The sequence below is a fragment of the Scyliorhinus canicula genome, chromosome 27, assembly GCF_902713615.1.
Source record: "Scyliorhinus canicula chromosome 27, sScyCan1.1, whole genome shotgun sequence".
NCBI lineage: Eukaryota > Metazoa > Chordata > Chondrichthyes > Carcharhiniformes > Scyliorhinidae > Scyliorhinus > Scyliorhinus canicula.
Window position 1 is genome coordinate 14099546 of NC_052172.1, and position 6293 is coordinate 14105838.

Below are 6293 nucleotides of genomic sequence, written 5' to 3' on the forward strand. Positions count from 1 at the left end.
TGTACTCCCGGTGTAGACAGTGAGCAGAATGCACTCCCGGTGTAGACAGCGAGCTGAATGCACTCCCGGTGTAGACAGCGAGCTGAATACGCTCCCGGTGTAGACAGTGAGCTGAATGCACTCCCAGTGTAGACAGGGAGCTGAATGCACTCCCGGTGTAGACAGTGAGCTGAATGCACTCCCGGTGTAGACAGGGAGCTGAATGCACTCCCGGTGTAGACAGCGAGCTGAATGCACTCCCGGTGTAGACAGCGAGCTGAATGCACTCCCGGTGTAGACAGTAAGCTGAATGCGCTCCCGGTGTAGACAGTGAGCTGAATGCACTCCCGGTGTAGACAGTGAGCTGAATGCACTCCCGGTGTAGACAGTAAGCTGAATGCACTCCCGGTGTAGACAGGGAGCTGAATGCACTCCCGGTGTAGACAGTGAGCTGAATGCACTCCCGGTGTAGACAGGGAGCTGAATGCACTCCCAGTGTAGACAGGGAGCTGAATGCTCTCCCGGTGTAGACAGTGAGCTGAATGCACTCCCGGTGTAGACAGTGAGCTGAATGCACTCCCGGTGTAGACAGTGAGCTGAGTGCACTCCCGGTGTAGACAGCGAGCTGAATGCACTCCCGGTGTAGACAGTGAGCTGAATGCACTCCCGGTGTAGACAGGGAGCTGAATGCACTCCCGGTGTAGACAGGGAGCTGAATGCACTCCCGGTGTAGACAGGGAGCTGAATGCACTCCCGGTGTAGACAGTGAGCTGAATGCACTCCCGGTGTAGACAGTGAGCTGAATGCACTCCCGGTGTAGACAGGGAGCTGAATGCACTCCCGGTGTAGACAGCGAGCTGAATGCACTCCCGGTGTAGACAGGGAGCTGAATGCACTCCCGGTGTAGACAGTGAGCTGAATGCACTCCCGGTGTAGACAGTGAGCTGAATGCACTCCCGGTGTAGACAGGGAGCTGAATGCGCTCCCGGTGTAGACAGGGAGCTGAATGCATTCCCGGTGTAGACAGTGAGCTGAATGCACTCCCGGTGTAGACAGTGAGCTGAATGCACTCCCGGTGTAGACAGTGAGCTGAGTGCACTCCCGGTGTAGACAGCGAGCTGAATGCACTCCCGGTGTAGACAGTGAGCTGAATGCACTCCCGGTGTAGACAGGGAGCTGAATGCACTCCCGGTGTAGACAGGGAGCTGAATGCACTCCCGGTGTAGACAGGGAGCTGAATGCACTCCCGGTGTAGACAGTGAGCTGAATGCACTCCCGGTGTAGACAGTGAGCTGAATGCACTCCCGGTGTAGACAGGGAGCTGAATGCACTCCCGGTGTAGACAGCGAGCTGAATGCACTCCCGGTGTAGACAGGGAGCTGAATGCACTCCCGGTGTAGACAGTGAGCTGAATGCACTCCCGGTGTAGACAGTGAGCTGAATGCACTCCCGGTGTAGACAGGGAGCTGAATGCGCTCCCGGTGTAGACAGGGAGCTGAATGCATATGGTCGTACTGCTGTTGGTTTTGTTAAAAGGGATTCTGGTGAAGGGACCTGGCTCCGTGGACTTATTACACCATCCCTAATCGCCCCTTGAGAAGGTGGTGGGTGAGCCGCCTTCTTGAACCGCTGCAGTCCATGTGGTGTAGGTACACCCACAGCGCTGTTAGGGAGGCAGTTCCAGGATTCTGACCCAGCGACAGTGAAGAAATGGCCGATATATTTCCAAGTCCGGACGGTGTTTGTTTAGAGGGGAACCCGCAGGCGATTGGGTGATAAGTTTGGGGCTATTCTGGATGGTACAGGCTGTCAGTTTGGAAGGTGGGTGGCTCCTTGTAGACGGTACACGATGAGTTGGCAACGCGAGCAAATCACAACTTATTCTGAAGTGAGATGAACTACCAACTGGGAAATAATCTCATAGATCAGATGAAACCACTGTGCTGATCAAAGCTCACCCTCACCTCATTCAAAACTGTACTTCCAACATGTATTTTTGTTTGTTCAGGCTGGGCCAGCATTTGTTGCCATCCCTAACTGCCTTGGGAAGGTGGTGGTGAGCTGCCTCCTTGAACTAATCGGTTGTCCGGCAGCTCTTCAAGGCAGGACATCCATCCAAACAAGGCCGGGTGTCCCGCCTGCTGCCGATTCATGTTCATCGGAGCGTAGAATGGCAGCGGGCCTGAGGGAGTTGGCGGGGGGGGGGGGGGGGGGGGGGGGTCCCAAAATCTGCCAGCCCAGAAAAAATTGAGGCCTTTGAGCTTTGCCAAGATTAAGGGGCAGGAGAGCCTCTTTTATAGGACTGACCAAGAACAAAAAGCAGGATGGCGTCAACTCATGGGGTAGCACCAGAGAGATGTGGGGTCAACTTAAGACCCCTGCCCTGCCAACCCACCCGAGAAGCAGTTTTCAAAATCATGGAGGGATGTTGACAGAGTAAATGAGGAGAAACTGTTTCCACTGGCTGGAGGGCCAGGAAACATGAGGTAAATCAGAGAACGTTTAGACAGTTGACAACAAGAACCTGGGCGGCCATTTTGTTTTTAACCCAGTGATCGGTTTTCGCCTGGAAACGTGACGGTTGCAGATTCGACAGTGGCTTTCAAAAAGGGAAGTGAGTAAAAATTTGAAGGGGCAAATGTTCAGGGATCTAGGAGAGAGAGAGAGCAGAATGAGCAGTGAGATGATTTGGATAGGCTAAATGGTCTCCCCAGAAAACAAAAGACTCGTTTTTGTAAATACCTCTGGGTGTCTCAAGGTGCTTTGCAGCCAGGGAAGTACTTCCTGGAGAGTTGTCGCTGTTGTAATGTCGGAAATGTGGCAGCCAATTAGTGCACAGCAAGATCCCATAAACAGCCTAGCGACCAGACGTTCTGGGTACGTTTCTTTTGTTGCTATTCTGATTGAGGGTTCAACATTGGCCAGGGCACTGGGGAGAGCTCCCCTCGAGTAGAGCTATGATGTCATAGAATTGTTACGGTGCAGAAGGAGGCCACTTTGGCCCATCGTGTCTGCATCGGCCCCCCCCCCAAATGAGCCATCCCCCTGCCTTTCCCCCCGTACCCCCGCACATTGTTTCTATTCAAACAATCATCCAATGCCCTCTGGAAGGCCTCGATTGAACCTGCCTCCCTCACACTTCCAGGCCGCGCATTCCAGGCCCCCAACCACTCGCTGGGTGAGAAAGTTTTCTCTCGCATCGCATTTGCTTCTTTTGCAAATGACTTTAAATCTGCTCCCCCTCTCGTCCTCCATCCTTTTCCGAGCGGGAACAGTTTCTCCCCGTCTACTCTGTCCAGCCCCCCTCGCGATCTTGAACACCTCGATCAAATCTCCTCTCGGCCTTCCTCTCTCCAAGGAGAACAGTCCCAACCTCTCCGATCCATCCTCATGGCTGTAGTTCCTCATCTTTTGCAGCCACTCGAGGGGACAGATGGGGGAGGGGGGGGGGGGGGGGGGGGAGGGGGGGATTACAATTTGACGTCTCGTCCGGATGAACCGCCACCTCTGACAGCGCCACATTCCCTCCGCGCTGCGAGTGTCGCCTTTTGATTTCCCGGTGCCCAGCCTCCTCGGATGAACTTTGAACCATGCGATTCGGAGGCAACGAGGCTACCGGCTGAGTCACAGGGGGGAGCACGGCAATTAGGATTGGGCCTCAGTCGAATCTGGCAGCAGTGGGCTCCTGGCACCGTCTCACTCCTGCTTGGATTGGGATCACAGGCCTGTCCTGATAAGCAGGCAGCTCATTAGGAAAGAAATGTATTCCTTGGAAGAGGATTTCCTTGAACCGTTGGACAGAAGGAGGCCAATGGTCCTCACCCGTCTCAAGCACACCAAATTCTCATCAAGCATTAGCCCCGCCCCTTTCAGTGATGACTTTTTTCTGATATCGGCTCAGTGGATAGTAATCCTGGCTGGAATTCTTTGGCCATTGAGATTCTGTGTTCCCTCTGGCAGCGCACCCCCCCCCCCCCCCCCCCCCCTCCCCGTGCATTTCCCCGGAGGCGTGGGATGGCTTCAATGACATCCTGTATCCTGCCCAGTAATTTTAGATTCCAAATCACACAAACAGATTGTCCGGCTATATTGTCACGTTGCTGTTAACTGGGAAGTTGCTGAGCGTAATCTGGCTTCTGCCCCCACAACAGTCACCACACTTGACTCTGGGGCACTGGGAATGTGTTGTCATCGTGAAAGGTGCTATATAAATGCGGTTGTCTTTCTTTCGTTTTACAATGGCTCCGGCTCCGGCAATGCCTCGGTTGTAAAATGCCTACTTCGATGAGCGGTTCAAGATGGCGGCTCAGCACCACCTTCTCAAGGGGCAGGTAGAGATGGGCAATGAATGTTGGGCCCAGCCAGCGAGGCCCACATCCCACGAACGAACAGCAAAAACACTGGGATCGGTCAGGCTTATCACCTTAATAGGGTGTATTCACGGCTGCTATGAATGCTGGGATAGCTCGACCTCCATAGCTTCCTCCCACTCGGCTGAGACAGGCGGTGCTGGAAATTGGAAGAACGTCCAGCTGGCTGGGCAGCTGGTTCGTGATGCAGAGCGAGGCCAAGAGCTCGGGTTCCATTCCCGTACCGGCTGAGATTATTCATGGAGGTCCCGCCTTCTCAACCTCGCCCCCTCACCTGAGGTGTGGGTGACCCTCAGGTTAAATCACCACCAGTCAGCTCTCCCCCTCCTCAAAGGGGAAAGCAGCCTCTGGTCATCTGGGACTATGACAACTTTACTCCCTCAATGATTGAAAAGGTCCCAAGAGTGTCGTGCAGAAAATGTGACGGCAAGTGCACATAGTCAAATAGGCCGGTTTTTAAAGGAGGAGAGCGAGGTCAGGAGAGGCGGAGAGGTTTCCGGGTTGGGAATTCCGGAGCTCGGAGCCTCAGGCAGCCGAAAAGGCTCGGCCACGAATGGGGGAACGATTAAGTTCAGGGAGCCAGAATTAGAGGTGTGCGGAGATCTCGGAGGGCTGTGGGGCCGGAGGTAATTACAGAGGTAGGGAGGGCGAGGGGCCATGGAGGGATTTGGAAACAGGGATGAGAATTCTAAAATTAAGAGGTTACTTGAGGGAGGGCGGGCGGGGAGGGAGGTGCTGTGTGGATCAGCGAGCAAAGGGGAGTGACAGAGGATGTCCTTCCCTATTCTCCTCACCCTCCCTTCTCCAAGGGGAGGCGCAGGAACAAATGCACTCCTTCGCTGACCTCGCCGCCGTGGAAGGCTGCCGACATCGGCCGGGGGGGGGGGGGGGGGGGGCGGCACAGCGGTTAGCACTGCTGCCAGGGACCAGAGTTTGATTCCGGCCTCGGATTACTGTCTGTGTGGAGTTGGACCTTCTCCCCGTGTCTGCGTGGGTTTCCTCCGGGTGCTCCGGTTTCCTCCCACAGTCCAAAGATGTGCAGGTTAGGCGGATTGGCCATGATAAATTGCCCCTTAGTGTACAAAGATGTGCAGGTTAGGTGGGGTTGCAGGGATTGAGTGGACCTAGGTAGGATGCTCTTCCAAAGGGTCGGCGCCGACTCGATGGGCTGAACGGCCTCCTTCTGCGCTGTAGGGATTCTATGGTTCTATCTGTAGCAATATAGGCCCAACTAGAATCCAGAGAGGAGGCAGGGGCTGGGGTTGTGAAAACAGAGGGGAAACTGAAAATAAATTAGATAACTTTAATTCCTTATTCATTAAAAAGAGAGGATTATAATTCATTTTTAGAAAAATGACAGCTGCCATTAAAATGACTCCTTAGGGCTTTAACCGCTGTAAATTGAGGTGACGTGGGGGCTTTCAAATGGCCTGGTGTCAAAGTGGATTTAAGAGTTACCCTGCTGTAGCCAGTTAAACTTCCCCAGTTCAATGGATCTGACAGCGCAGAGCACTCTGGGGATTAACCTGTAAATTAGGCAGTCAATATGACAATCAATATAGGCATGGATTGGAATAATTACATTCTTGTTGAAGGCCATCTGGCATATAGCTCACAGTGACCCGAACGCACTGCCAAACACTTAACCCTGTCACTGCTGCCAGGTCGTGGCTCCTGTCCAATGAAATGGTGACGCTGTTCGGGTACACAGAGAGAGTATTCAGAATTCTCAGTCGGTACGGGAGGGCGATTGGAGGAGTCAAAGATCCAATGGCTTCAGTCGCGGGTCGACCTCACCAGGAGGGCAACAGGTTTAAGGCAGCGGGAGGAGGGGGTGACACAAGGAAAACTTATTGTCCACCGTGACCACTTGCAACTTGGGAGGCGCTCGCGATGGCGGACGTAGGCTCAAGGCTCGTCTTAAAAAAACACAATCGGATAAAT